Source organism: Dermochelys coriacea, chromosome 11 (genome assembly GCF_009764565.3).
Source record: "Dermochelys coriacea isolate rDerCor1 chromosome 11, rDerCor1.pri.v4, whole genome shotgun sequence".
NCBI classification, from domain to species: Eukaryota; Metazoa; Chordata; order Testudines; family Dermochelyidae; genus Dermochelys; species Dermochelys coriacea.
Genome location: NC_050078.2, coordinates 36,751,308 through 36,767,274, shown reverse-complemented (window position 1 = coordinate 36,767,274; position 15,967 = coordinate 36,751,308). Strand labels below are relative to the sequence as shown.

The following is a 15,967-nucleotide window of genomic DNA, read 5'->3' as shown; positions in this document are numbered from 1 at the left end:
TGGACTGTGAAAGAGTGGCATGATATGAACACACCTACAGTAGCACTCTTGGGGCCACCAAACAAAACATGGGAGCTGGAATTTTTCCACCATTGCAACCCTAGTTTTGGACAGGCTAGTATTTTGTTCAGTTTCATAGGGACTAAAATTTTTTTAAAAATTAAGGGAATTAAATTGGTGGTCTGTCAACCATTAAAGTATCACTTTAAACCCACAAATTAAAGGAAATTGACAGTTCAGAATCGTCTGCCAAAATCTAGTCCAAACAAAAGTGCAATTGCACCCACTGACTTGGTGATTTGGGGCTAGATCTGTTGACTTCAATGTAATAGTGTCAATTTATACCTGCTGACAATCTGGCCTTTGCATCTTAACTGTAAATTTCCTTTCTTTTGGCGTTCCATTTTGCTCAATTGTGCCTAACCCTGCGCAAAGCAAGGGTGTGGAGGCAAGAAGCCTCCCCGGAGGGATGGCTCACTCTCCTCTGTACTAGCCAGCAAAACTCTCCCTTTTCAGAGGGAAAACACATTCCCCTATCATCCCTCTTTCACAACATCTCCTGGAGGCACTGTGCTGCCCTTCAGTGCACCAATGCCAGGAGCAACACACCCCTGCACTATCAACAAAGTTCAACTGTAGCTATAAACCAAATAGAGCTTTTAATATTTTATCACAGCCCTCTTATCCCCCTTTCCTGTCTTATCAACTGAATTTCTGTTCTTCCTAATGTTTAACAGTTTTTACACATTACACTTCTTCCTCCCTCTCATACTCCCCTGCACTGGATTACTCACCTTTTATATTTCCTTTTCCATATTCTGATCCTATTTTTGTCTCTCTTCCTTTGATTCCCACCCTATTTATTATTCATTCTTTTCTTTTATCATGATTTCTGCATGAAGTATTCAGTATCAGAGCCCTATATACCTCCCCATCTCTCCCATGTTTTTCATATCAGCATCCTCAAGTTTCTGCATCATATCCACCATCTTTCTCAAAAAGGACAGGATTTGATTCTTTTGAGAATGTGTGAACTTCTACTCTTTAATTTGCAAGAGAGAACTTCACTGAGAAAGGCACAATAGCCCCTCCCCCAAATTTGGGTGTGTTCCCAGCTTCTGCCAACCCAGGGAGCAAGATATAAGCCTCAATTTGCATCCAACTCTTCCACACACAATTAGAGATCAGCTTTATGCCTTCAAGAAAGCTCTCATATTTAATTTTTTCGGATGCCTACTGGTGAAGTAGAGTAACAGATTGTCACTATCATTGCTGACCAGCCTTCACTTTGGCTTAGAGAACCAAGGCTTTGCTTCAGATAATCAGAAATAATCTAATTCATAAAATATACAGTTGGGAAAAGTACAAGTAAGATCTTATTACAGTCACAAATTTTGTGTATGCCCTTGGAGCGCTTTAAATGTTACACTGAAAAATTCTGTATTGGAAAAAATTCATCTAGGAGGATAAATGTTGGATATTTTCTGTAACTGTTGTACATGGATGTCCTGCAAATCCACAAATGCTAAGCCTAACTAGTTAAAGTGTGAATTTTATTAAAAAGTGACTTTGACTTTCCCTTTATTACTGTTTTATCAAATTTGCTCTTTACAATAAAGAATTATTTTTTCTACCTGCTGCCCCTGCAAACTCACCCTGGCCTCTACCAGTAAAGCTCGATACTTTCCATTTCAAATTATGGTAGGCACGCAACTAATCCCATACTACCCCACTGTCTTCAGATTATTTTCAGTGTTGTAGTATTATTATTGTTCATATTATGGTAGTACCTGGAGGCCCAGTCACAATTGGCCTCAGTCAATTCTTCTGGGTAAAGTGCCAGGGAATGGGGGTGGGCAGAAGCTCCCTGCAAATGGGAGTGGGTAGGAGAGGGAGCACAGGGAGGTACTGAGAGTTGGTGGGGTACTGAGAGCAGGGGTAGCCTGCTCAAGATTGGCTCCTGGGGTTTCCTATTTGCTCCTGAGACCATTCCAGCCCCTATGCATCCCAACCCCTGCTCCCAGGCCAGTTCCAGGCCCTGTGACAACTGCTCCAACCTCTTTGGACCCATGTGCACCTCTGCCCCAGGGATATGCTTGAGTTTATGGGAGCATAAATATTTCCATTGTAGGGGCACATACAAAATGGCTAGGAAATAACATTTTAATTTCAGACTTCAAAAAGAGTATCACAAACAATTAAACTCTAAAAAACAGATAAGAACAAAGAACGCTGGTCATTGCCTCTCTGGGGTTAAAAAAGCAAAAATATAGCCACTCTGTCCTTACTTTACCCCATTGTGTGTAGGCACTTGCAATCTTAATACCTTTTGAGCTGTGATCTTACCAAGTACAAAGAGGTGAGTTTAGGGCAGCTTTTATTTGCTTTTGACAGTTTGTGTCAGACCCCTTAGTTTCAGAATGAGGCATTTGTATTAGTCACTAAGCATCAAATCCTGCTCACCGTTGTGAAATTGGACTGAGGGGGGGCTAAAAGAAATGGTATAGGGATCCTCTTATATACAGTAGGTGCATGCACACAGACAGCACAGATATCTCTGCCTCACCCTGAAGGCTCAGTCCTGCAAGATACTCAGCATTTCACAAGATTAAGTCCCAGAATTGGAGTGCAGCTTCAGTATTGGCCAGTGCTCGTTGGCTTGAGGGGATACTGTTATCTGGCTGGAGGCACAGTTAGGTCTCCACTCTGCTATCTTAAACATGGAGATCAGCAGCACATGTCAATGTAACATGGAGCATACTGTACCCACTCCAAGGATTACAGAGTTACCTCTCCAGTATGCATATCCCAGGAGCTCACTGGAGAATTCTTCCTGAGGTCTCTAGCCTCAGGCTCCTCCATACTGCCCTCCAATACACCACCAAGACGTAGGGCAGAATCTTACCCTTAGCTATCATTAACCAGATAACTAACACACACCTGCAATATAATTTGAATTTCAGTTTATCCTTCCTATCACAACCAAGATAAAAATCACTAAAACATTGTCTTAAATATAAGAAAGTTTAAAAATCAATCTTAAAATTTGAAGATGTCACCATGACAGTGTGATGATCTGCAACAGAAGTGGCAGAATCAGCCTTCTGATTAGAATGTACAGAAAATCTAAACATTTCTAACCTGTTGCTAAAGTCAATTCCATATTTTTATATATATACACACACACACACACACAACTTAGAAACTTTGATTTCCAGTACTTTCTGGGGAAAGTCAGTCCTCTCATTTGTACTTTGCAGGTGCTGATAATCAGTCAACTGTCTGTTTTCATTAAGACACTGCATTAAGAACTCAGAAACAAGCTTGATAGATGTTATAGAAAAACCTACCAAAGTTTCATAAAGGATAGATTAACTGAATGGAGATACTTAAACTGTGACAGGCATTTCTGAAATCTCTTTTCAAAATTTCATTTTTAAATTTGTGGTAAGTGGGTAGAGCCAACAAATACCTATAATTAGGGCTGCTTAACACGTTTCATTATAAGACTCTGTTTTTAATTGCATACAACTTTGCCAAATTTTAATTGTTGGAGATTAAGTTTGTCATGCTTGGTATCTGCTTCAGGCTGAAATACTTTGGAAATTTTCATTAAAAATGGTTCACCATTTCTGGAAATAAGGTTAGAGAAAAATATTTTTGAGGGGGCAATGCAATATTGCCAACTCTCATGATTTTGTCAAGAGTCTACAATGGTATTTATTGTTCTTTCTTTCAACTTCAGCTCCTGGAATCATATAATTACATGACAATTTCAGCTTTCACATTTTTTGAAAAAGTAAATTTCTAGTCTTCATGGCTGTGAAGAAAAGCTTGTGAACATCATCCAAGTATAACCTACAGGTTCAAAAGGCAAATAACAGGAACCCCAAATGAATTAATATTTCAAAAAGCATAATGATTTTTAAGCCAATGATTTGAGGCCCGAGTAATGATTTTTGAATGCTTGGAGCTAGCAATGCTGCAATGTTAAAATAATTCTTAAAATGATTTCACTGAGAAGCTCTAGTGTCTCTATACTTTGGAGCAGCAACGTGTTATTTGGCAGGGAGTGTTCTGGGGTCAGAGAAGTGCGTTTTGCTGTCCCTGTGAAAATCCTCTTGAGTTTGGCCAGGTCATAAGCCTCTACAACATTTTTTTACACATGCTCAGTAGAGGCTTGATAGAGACTTTCAGTAAATATTTCCAAAGATTTCATCTGCAATGAATATGTTCCAGCCTATTCCATCAGGGCTGAGCAGCACTTTCATCCCAATTGCTCTTCCTGGCTGCCAGGGATAGATGTGACACTTAGCACTAGAACTGAAAGCAGAAATATTGTCTCTCCTGCATTGTGAATGCTCCTATTGCTGATACCTAGACAGCACAGAGGACAAGGAGGAAGCAGCCTGATTCAAAAGAATCAGGGGACAATGGCAGGCTGTGAAGGAAATAGGCAAAAGGGAACAGATGCAGGCTGGGAGACAACAGAAGCATAGGTAGACAGGAATAGGGTAGAGGGGAAGGTTGTTATTCAATACTTCTTTTTATCCTCCTCATTTAATGTGCGGCCTCAGGCGTTATTTACTGCATACACTCCAAAACCTATACTTAATACAGAATTTTGTTTCAGCATGGACTTTCCTATGGCTCTTATTGCTGTAGTATTTAGTGATTGCAACCTTTATATGAAGTGAGTATGGTATTCCATGGTAGCAGTCCATACCCTTCCATACTGTAGCGTTTTGGATCATTCATGCAGATACTGTATTTTTTTTGTTTTTTTTGAATAAGGGAGTGCTCTCAATGTCACTTGGCAGTGGGTTTAGGGGTTGGGCAGGGGCAGGGAAGACTTGTGCTCTGTGGATCTGTCACTAATGCAGGTCCACTGGTCAAAACCTCTAGTGAAGGGGCAGGTGCCACAGACAGTCCTGCAGTTCTGAGGCTGCAGCAGCAGCTGCAGATTAGCTTTTCTGTGATGGGGAGAACTAGACATTTCTGTAGATAATGAGAACATCCAAAACTACCTTTGATAGGAATACTTTGTAAGGGATAAGCCCTCGTGCTTCTAGGCAGAAGTCAACCACTATCTTGGAGGAAACTTCCCCTATGGTCATCTCATTTCATAACTGTGCACTACACCTTGAACCTTCTTCTGAAACACTTGGTACTCACCACTGGCAGAGAGGATGCTAGACTACTGCTTTGATCCTCTATGGCTATGATTTCATTTCCCACAGCCCTCATGGATGTCTAGTGTGCACAGCCAGCTTACTCAGAATGTGAACGGCTTTGGAGCCAGGATTTGCCCTGAAGGTTCACAACCAGAATTTTCATTGAAAGATCAAACCTCAGGTAGCCACAGTTCCATCTGTCTTGCTAGGTAAATTCTATTTAATAACACTGAGTTCAAAAAATATTGTGGCTCCAATTTAGCAAGATACTTAAGCATGTGCCTAATTTTAAGCATGTGAGTAATCCCATTGATTCAGAATTATTCACATGCTTAAAGTTAGGCACATGCTTAAGTACCTTAATTAGGGCCTGTAAGCACAAGGGGCCACCATCCTTAATAGAAACCAAACCTATTTTATTTTAATACATTCATCACTGAAGGAAATCACAGCTCAGCTAGGTACAATGCTTTCACCTACTCCCCAATTCCTGGCCAAGAAGGGAGGAACCCTTACCACCTCATGAAGATAGTAGTAATTTCCCTCTATCCACTACAGTAGTCCATCAATACACACACACACACACACACATACACACACACACCAGCTGTGCTCAGGAAAACACAAGCAGTAAATCAACATGCACTGAGAGGAAGGGCATGTGTGAAACCACTTTACATTTTATACATGTCAGAGAATCTTGGTAGGGCAAGGTTGCTTCTAGCCCTCAAATCCCTATTGGTAAATTCTTCCTGCTTTGATAATTGTGGACAAAATCTACCTCTATACAGGCACAGGAAAGCTTGAATAATGGCTTTTCTATTTCCCTCCCTATGAAAGGAAGCAAGGTATTTTTAAATTAATTAGACCCTCTCATTTCTCACAGGTAGGCTTCCAAGCCCTTCTTCTGATCTCTGGCTGTGTAAGCCAGTGCTTTTTTCCAGTGCTTTCCCTGGCTAAAGAAATCTTTTTGTAGTCAGGAAAAGGTAAGGAAAAAACAAACAAGAATTGAAGAGACAAGTCATGGAGCTGCATGAGCTCTCCACCCCCTGAGTCATTCTGCTGAATCTCACAGTCTGTGATATGTGATTAAAAATAAAGGGAAAAATCATTTTTGTGCTTCAAACAATACAGAATGGAATTTTTAAAATAAAAATGTAGCCATTGAATATAAAACAATTCACATTACATGTCTTATGTGAAGTCTGCAATGGTGTAAAATTGTATTTAATTATAAGTATCCTCCATTCTGTCTTCAATATGGGAAAGGCTAGTTTTATTTATTTATTTTAGGGGGATAAAAACCCAACAAATCTCCAATACCTTCCAAGAGAAGGAATTTAGGATATAAAGCAAAGCCTCTGTCTGAAGACGGTATAGAGAAGCTGCACAGCCCTGCAACATAAAGCTTGGCAATCTCACAGTCTTGTTAATATGCTTTAACATTTCACTCCAATTTGCATAAAGCATCAATATAACCTTCAGTGGAGAAATATAACACTTATAGATAACAGCAGCAGCAACAAAATACTACCACTGTGATGCAAATAAAAAAAATTGATTCTAAACAAAATTAGAAAATATACCTGGATTCTAAAGAATATAAGGCCAGTGAAACCCAAAGGATACCAGAATAATTAGTTACTAGACCCAGATGTGATTTTAGCACAAAAACAGTATGAAAATGTTATCCATCTGAAAAGATGGTTTTGTATTCTCTGTTCCTCTTGTTGCATCTAATATTAATTGCAGACTAGGTGTGGCAGCATCAGAGAAGAACATTGGCATAAATGGGGCTGAGATATATTGCATGATACCTTTAATGAAATTCTGTTGTCTTACCTGATAAAAAGAGAATTAAAAATCATAGCATAAGATATATCCATACACTTGTAGATGATCACGCTCCTTCTGTTGCAGTTGTTCAGGTCCCTCAGCAAAGAAGCTTGTAACTCTGATATTTATATTAGCCTCACTGAAAGAAAGGGAAAAAAACCCAACAACAAAGAAACCTCTGCAGTATTCTGACTCCTCTGCCCTAGCTTCCTGTTATGAGATTCACTCTATGGTCCCAAACATCTATCAGCAAACTGATGGGTGGGGGGAGAGAAAAAAAATGTTTAAAAAAAAAAAAGACAGCATATTACATGACAGCTCCACCTACTGGCAGAAAGAATTAGATCATCTAGCTTTTTTAAACACCCTTATGGTCAGAACTGCAAGTTATTTTACAAAATCTGGTGTAATCACTACTTAGCCTACAACTACATTGATCTAAAGGAAGAAAATATGAACTAATGAATCTGACCACTAAATATTTAGTAAAGAGTGAGGTGGGACGTAAAATTGCTGCACAGAGACTTATAGTTTTCTGATTTTATATTAATAAACTTGTTTGACACTGTTATTGCTTTTGTTGGATTCATATATTATGAATAGCAAGAAAAAGAGAAGATGTTATAGTGTCTTGATTTGTTGTATACCAACATGTGGCCTCTTTACATATAAAAGTTACCATCCCCATGGCAACCTCCTCCTAAAAATTACTTAATGTTAAAGACTGCTTTTTGGCCCTACAGAGCCTTCAGTCTTGGTTTGGTTCTGTATGACCTAAAATACATTAATATAATTCAAAAATTAATGATTTGCAGAATATGGTTTCTTATGTAAAGGGCTAGATGCTTGGGTTTGGGGCAATGAGCATAACATCACACAGAAGTAAGGAATTAAAGAAGTGTAAAATTCACTTTTGTGTTTCCCTAATTCTGGCCAGTCAGTATATAATTTTGGTCTCCATTGTAAATTAAACCATTAGAGGGATAGATACCAGGGAGGGAGAGGAGTTATTTAAATTAGGGACCAGTGTGGACAGAAGAACATATGGAGATAAACTGGCCATCAAGAAGTTTACTCTTGAAATTAGACAAAAGTTTCTAACCATCGGAGGAATGAAGTTCTGGAACAGCCTTCCAAGGGGAAGCAGGGGGGAGGGGGGAAAATCTAACTGGCTTCAAGACTGAGCTTGATAAATTTGTGGAGAGGATGGTATGATGAGACTGCCTCCAATAGCACATAGCAGCAAATATCCCAAATGGCTGGTGATGGGACACTAGATGGAGAGGGCTCTGAGTTACCACAGAATACTCTTTCCCAGGTGTCTGGCTGGTGGATCTTGTCCTCGTGCTCAGGGTCTAACTGATTGCCCTATTTGGGGTCGGGAAGGAATTTCCCCCATGGTCAGACTGGCAGAGACCCTGGGAGCTGTGGGCGGCTATGCCTGCTGACGGTCAGGTTCTTTGGCCTGCAATGTGCAGGAGGTAGGACTAGATGATCATGATGATCCCTTCTGACCTTAAATTATGCTAACTGCCAGTGGCCCTAAGAGACAGATCTGGCAGCCCCAGCCACACCCTGTTTTATTGTAGTCATGATCTTTATGTCAGCAACAGATGGTGTGTGATAGAGTCACTGTGCTACTGGAGGATCCACAATAGGAGGGTGATTCACCCACAGCTGGCTACATATATAATGTGGATTGCTCTGGCAGTATGGTATAAAGTGGCCGCACTCCAGTGTAGACTCTAAGATAAATATCTGGACTACAAGTGCAGGATGAAAGTTTAAAATATTTCCTGGTGTCATAGAAAACAAATGTATTGCTCCATGGAAAAACTGATTATGGAACCTAGTTTTAATGCTTGCAAAAAGATGGACATAAGACTGTTTCTTCTAGAAACACAGAGAGAGAGAGAGAGATTCTTTTTGAGAACAGGAAAAGCAGCCAACTTCTGGGCTGCCAGTCATGAAGTAGGGAGGAGAAAAATAATTTTAAATCTCTATATGGACTCTACCATGAAAGATTACCACTACTAACCCTTAGCCACTGCAACTGAGAAATCTAGCATTTATGCTGCATTGGCTTTGTCTTGATGTTTTATTTATTTATTTATTGTTTTATCTGTTTCCTTTCTCAGTATTGAGGGATTAAATGTCGATTGTCAATGTTCTCTTTTCATTTGATGTAGGACCTATTTCTCCACAGCCTTGGTTATGTAGTCATTTATATCTGTGCAAAATATAAAATGCTACCATTCAGAATTGTTAGTGATTTGCACTTTCATTTTCTATATAGGTATTGTAGTGTCTTCATGACTGTAGTATCTGCGTGCTTTCCAATATGCATCAGTGTGATTAACCTGTGTCACACGTGGATCATTCTTTGTCTCATCCTTTCCCTAAAGAGAGATTTGTGTGTGTAGTGTAGTGTTTTATTTTGGTGGGTTTGACTTTATTTTAATTTGAAATGTGTTTATGTTCAAGATATCAAGGTTGAAGACAGTAACCTTGCACTGGGAGCAGAAGATGGTGAGGTCTCATAACAGTCTCATCCTGACCCCTGAGAAAGCTCTGTCTCCTGCACTCCTGGTAGAAATTTCTTTTGTGTCTGTGGAGTGGAATTGTTGACCACAAACCTCATCCCAAAGATGTAGGTGATCCATTAGCTATGATGTACCCAGGCCATTGAGCACATTGAAGTAGTCTCTGGGAAGGCAATGTAACAAGAGGAGGTCAGGTTGATGTGCTTGTGGTAGTCCATGTTGCTGAGGAGACACCCTGCAGTTTTATATACTAGTTGCACTTACTGTATACAAGACTAAATGACAATATGAGGTTAAGGCAGTGGAGAATCAGGCCCATTGTTTTCCTCCATATGCCCTCATGTTATTCTGGTATTGGCCATTGTGGTGTGCTTGGAAGAATCAAGAATATGATCTGTCAAAGACCAAGCCTTTCCTCACATGAGGGCAATGTACATTGTTACTCCAAATATTGTAGCAGATTCCTCACATACTAGTTTTTGTAATTCCCTACATGCTTATAAATTTTAGGGTAATTGTGTTGCAAGACATCCCTTGCTATAATAAATAATTATTATTTGTAGTTTGAGAGAAAAGCAAAATGACAAAAGTAGGCTACACATATAATATGGATATTTCCTAACCAACTTTATCCAACTTTATATTTTGTCTGTGATTTTTAGATGAAAAAGTTTGTTTGAGCTTGTATAAGAGTGTCAGAAAGAGGCAACAATACAATTTTTTTCCAGAAAAAAACCACACCATTCATTTTCATTAATTATTGTTCAATATTAATCTTTAGATCATGTGGATTCAGTTGGGTGTTGAAGATGGAGCTATTAGAGAGCTTTATTACACAAGCCTTGATTCTTGTAAATATTCAGTCTGAAAATGAACATATGAAGGGTCAAGTTCACAACCCTTGCAACTAATTTTTAGCTGAACAAAAACTAAGAAAACCCTGAGCCAAATCCACTGCAAAGAAAATGACAGGTGATTGGCATTGCAATTCAGTTCAGCCATTCTGCATCTCCTGCAGCTGTGCTGGCTTCCAAGTCTTTGGGCCTAGTCAGTATGGCCAAGAGGGGGCTATGATCCTAAGGTGAACCTCTGCCTCCTTATTTTTTTCTGCCTAGGCATACACACTGAACGTTCAGGAACAATGGGTTTCCTCTTCAGACATCCTTTTGGAATGTGAGAACAATGTGCACTAGTATATCAAGTGATCTAGAGGTCAGTGACCCTGGAAAGCCTGACATCAGCGACATCAGCATAGCCACTCTTTGAAACCAGATTAGCTGACATAGGTACTCTACATGAGATGCAGATTTTTCTGGCACAGAACAAGCAACAAGACTGCTGCAAACATGAGGTAGGTTTTGCAGTCAAAAACAAAAAACCCTCATTAGTACCTATGGTCACATGTCCAAGTACAGCATCAGAATGTAACGTCACTAAGACTATCTAGTATAGGTGGCTTTACTAGCATAAGTAAATATTCCTAAACATTTTCCACCATCTCTGGAGAGAAGGACTTGTTCTGTCAGCAGCTCCACAGCATCATCAGTGAACAATTACCAGTTAAGCAATTCTATGGAGATATTTCAATGCTAGAGATGGCTCAGACTATGAGATGAAGCTGCTATGCATTGACCATCATGGACTGGTTAAACTGAATGATATTGGGCAAGAGACTACAGGAGCTCTGGAGCCTCCAAGGATTGTGCATTACCAACACTGGCCCCAACTGGATTTGTCACACCTACAGGATGTTCACCATAATCAGTTTTCATAGTGCATAAGGAAAATAAGTGTTCACATGGAAATTTCATCATACAAAACAAAGCTGTTTCCCTTGCATTAACGTTAAAAGACCAAGGAAGGGTCTCCAAATCACTAGGAACCTCAGGAAAGCTATTTCAATTATTCCATTCCCCCTGAAAGCTAAGGCAGCATAGAACACACTCAGAATAAATATCCATGAAGCTGCAACCTCATCTTTTGGTAAAAATACTATATAAAATAAAGACTGGTTTGCAGAATACGCTAAAGAAATGCTGCCAGTTACTGAAACAAAACACACCTCCACCATAACACAAATACCTCTCCAGAGATGTGCTAACCTCAGAGTGGCCAAGAGTGCAATGCAACAAACAGGAAGGCAATATGCTCAATCATATCAACTCAAAGATGTGTAGGATGGCATCATGAAAGCAATATGTCTTTCAGCCAGAAAAAGACTAGCCCCACACAAATCTCTTAATGGAGAGACCATCATTGACATAAGCTACTCCTGAAGGCATTCTACACCAAAAAATAAAATTCTGTGCACACTGTTTTAAAATTGTGAAATTATATTGGTCAAATAAATGTGGAGGCTCCAGCATGGCACTGGGGAGGACAGGCCACTGGCTGCACAGAGGTGAGAGATCACTGTGCAGCTTCCTGCCCCCCACCCATTCCCGGTAACATGGGCGGGGTGGAGAACCACTAGATCCTGCATCCTTCCCCGCCACGATGTGTTGCCTAGTTGTGGAGCTCACTGGACCATTAATGTTGATTTTCAACAAGTCTTGGAACACTGAGGAAGTTCCAGAAGACTGGTAGAAAGCTAATGTGCAAATATTTAAAAAGAGTAAATGGGATGACCCAGTTAATTACAGGATTGTCACTCTGGGCAAGACAATGAAATTGTTGATACAGGACTCTTAATAAAGAATTAATGCCAAACAACGCTAGTTTATGGAAAATAGATCCTGTCATGCTAACTTGATATCTTTTGATGAAATTACATGTTTGGTTGATAAAGGGACTAGTGGTGCTTAATTTAGACTTCCGTAAGTCATTTGACTGGTATCAAATGATATTTTGATTTAAAAACTAGAATGATATAAAATTAACATGGCACACATTAAATGGATTAAATACTGGCTACCTGATAGGTCTCAAAATATAGTTGTAACTGGGGAATCATCATGAAATGAGTATGTTCCTAGAGGAGTCCTGCAGGGATCAGTTCTTGGCACTACACTGTTTAACATTTTCATCAATGACCAGGAAGAAAATATAAAATCATCATTGATAATTAAGGCTGTGAATCGTTCATGGAGGTCACGAAAGTCACAGTTTACATGAATTTTGCAGCGCTGCTGCGGCTGACCCCAGGACCACCCCAACAGCTAGGGAAGCCCAGGGGCCAGATGCTCTAGCTGCTGCCAGCAGCAGTGGCAGCTCAAGCAAAAGGACCTTTTCCAATTTCTAGAAAGAATTGGCTGCCCCTGGTGAGGGAATACATCCTGTATTCACACCCTACACACTATTGTAATAATCTTTGTACAAAGCATGCCTTGTAAGGTATCATTTGAAAACTCATAATTTGCTGGTCAGTATTGTCCTAGTAAAATGTGTCGCAACATTGTATGTGAAGTTAAGATTCCCCTGTATGATGTTGTTAACACAAGTTCCAAACCTTACAGCCCTGCCCAGGAAGAAGTTCAGATCTGTCTTAAATGAAGGGAGGAATGTGTGCTTGCCTTAATTTCCATTTAGGAAGAAAATAGTCATCAAGCAGATGAAAAAAAATAGCAGGGAATATTTTTCCATTTAGACTTGTCTCTTGTGTTTCATCTGGAAATGTTTTTCAAGATGAGGAATGAAATAAAAAGGAGGGACAAATAGCACAATGCACCACCCCTCTCTCCCTGCCCATCACATTCACTGCACCTGAAGAGACAAAGGACCAGCCTTTGGACTCTGAGGGAGGGTTCCTGACCCAAAGAGTTCAGTCAGTAAGACTGCTGAAAGCATGTGGTGAGAAAACTTTGCTTTGAATCTAATATAGTTAGTCACAGGTAAGCATTTAATCTTTATTTTTCTTGTAACCGTTTCTTACTTTTTTGCATCATTATTTTTACTCACTTAAAATCTTTGTAGTTAATTTGTTTTATTTTTTATCTAATCCAGTGTGTTCAAGTTGAAGTGTCTGCTTAACTCCATCTGGGATACAAGTTGTTGTGTGCATATTATTCCCTTAAAGAAATGGCTTAATATATGTGTCCTGTCCAGGAGAGGACTGGAAAATACAGGACATATGTTACTGAGGGAAAAAATCTTTGACTGGGAGTGTTTTGGGGTAATTTTTAAGGCTGTAAGAGCCAAGATGTGGCCAGCTGGCTGCAGCACCCACAAAGAGACACAGTGGGGAGTGACTTACATGTGGGAGGCTGTTTGTGAGCAGTCCAGGCTGGAGCCTACAGCAGCAAGGCATTGTGAAGGGCATCCTGGGTTACAGGGCAAGGGTGACATGACTGCATGTTAGTCTGGATTGTACGCTGGTATGTCACACACACTCAGTCCTCCTCAGTTGGAGTCAATGCTTTCATAATGCCATGAAGGGTACAGTCCAGTGTTATGATGATTAATCTGACAGTTTTAGAATTCACAGTGGTGTGAAACAGGGATGTGTTCTGGCACCTACACTCTTCAGTATATCCTTCTCTCTGCTGCTTTGTCATCTAGCACTGAGCATGTACCAGCTCTATACAAGATCCGATGTAAAACTCTTCAATGGTGCATGTCTAACAGCAAAGGCAAAGTCAAACACCTGCTTCTTTTTGCTGATGATGCAATGCTCATTGCACATAGTGAAGAGAAGTTTCAGCAACTTTGCAATAGCTTTATACCCCCTTATGATGAATTTGGACTAACCATCTGTGATGAAGGGGTAAATTAAGCCTATTAACTTACAGGCTGCACCTGGAGGAAAACCAGGGCATGCTAAAGTCTAATTTGCTGTTGAAGTCCAGCTGGGGAAGGAGCAAGGCTAGGCTAATAAAGCCAGGAAGCTGGCAACAGAGATGGGGCTGCAGTCAGTCTCTGGGAGTAGGGATGTGTGTTTTGAGGCTTGGGGTTCAGTAGTCTACAGTTACTCACTGTGAGGAGGGAGTTTGAGCTGGTACACCTAGAGATGGGGGAAACCAGAAAGTGTAGGAGTGAGTCCAAGGAAGGAGCAATAGGATAGTTGCCAGGTAGAGAGTTCCTGGATTTGAAACAAGAGTAGTGGGTGGGCCCAGGTTCTCCTACTGGCCACTGGGGAAGTAGCAGTATCAGGGCCGTGCTAAAGAAGACTGAGACAGTTTGTGCAGAAGGACTTTGGTATCTGTGATGGGGTTAATGGAAGCCAGATGAGCTAATTAACCTAGTAGATTTAAAACAGAGGAAAGCCCTGATTAGAAGAACAGGGTCACCTGTGCAGGAAAAGGTGGAGCCTGCATAAAGCCAGTTAGTTGACTACAGACAGCAGCTGCTACTGAGAAAGGTTGTAGGAAAGAAGGCTGCAGTCACTCCCTGAATGGAGGGAGTTGATAGGCTGGAAGACCCAGAGAGGGGGTTCACCAATGAGGGAAATAGCAGCAAGAGGCAAGATGGTACCTTGGCTTCTTGTTATAGAGCCCCTGGGCTGGACCCCAGTGTAGAGGATGGGCCTGGGTTCCCCTAGCAGCCACTGGGAAGTGTCAAGAACATTGGAGATGCCAGCGAGACATCAGGTCTGGGAAGACTGAATATTTTGGAAGGGGAGGACTTGAGTCAGAGAGGAAGCCATAGACCTGGGAGTGAGTGAGACAACAGAGCAAGACAAGATGGGAGAATATAACACCAGAGGGAGAGCAGAGGATGGCCAGCAGGAAGTGCTGCTTGCAGTGAGTGGACCCTATGACAGCACCCCAGAAGGTGGAAACATGCTGAGTGACTGGGCCAGAGGGTTGAGTCATAAAGAGGAGGCAGCAGCTGCTGGAGCATAGATGGCAAAAGAGACAGAGCATGCCAGGAGTGCAACTGGAGGAAGGGTCATCAGCACCCCCCCCCCAAAGCTAATCTCCAGCATGGCAAGGAGGGGGCACCACCTCTGGTGAGTAGATTGCTCCTCACTCTAAAAGAAGTGAATGACTAAGGCACAAAGGTGTGTGACTGAACAGAAATTTTAATAACTAGCACCATGCTAGAACTTGTGCACAAGTTCTGCTATTTAGGATCAATTGTATTAGATAAGGTAGTCATCTACAGAGAAGTTAATTTGAGCATCATAAAGGCAACCACATTTGGCCAGCTGACCAAGTGTCTGTGGGATAACAGGAAACAGACATTTACGACCAAAATATGAGCCTATCAAACATGCATTTTGAGCATACTGCTGTTTGGTGTTTGGTGGCAAGACCTGGACCACCTACAGCAGGCATGAGAGAAGGCTAAACCATTCCACATCTGCTGTCTTCACTGTATTCTAGATATCAAGTGGGAAACCAAAGTTCCTGACAATGAAATACTAAAGCAAAATCATCAAGTCTAATCACTATTCTCAGACTCAAATGCCTCCATTGGCTTGCACCAGATGGACAATGGATGCATTCCAAAGGATGTCCTCTATGGAGAGCTTCC

The 15,967-nt window shown here is 40.8% G+C and overlaps 1 protein-coding gene across 4 annotated transcripts in view; it reads right to left on the bottom strand.

Annotated features, from left to right (window-relative positions):
* Positions 1 to 7,731, bottom strand: part of LOC119863290 (sodium channel protein type 2 subunit alpha) — a 122,551-nt gene extending 114,820 nt beyond the window's left edge. For 3 of the 4 annotated variants that reach the window (XM_043505218.1, XM_043505217.1, XM_038421490.2), the window contains exon 1: positions 7,017 to 7,731. The gene's annotated coding sequence lies outside the window, so the exon portion shown is untranslated. The remainder of the gene's footprint in view (positions 1 to 7,016) is intronic. The other variant, XM_038421492.2, reaches the window with a different exon arrangement.
* Positions 7,732 to 15,967: the final 8,236 nt, after the last annotated feature.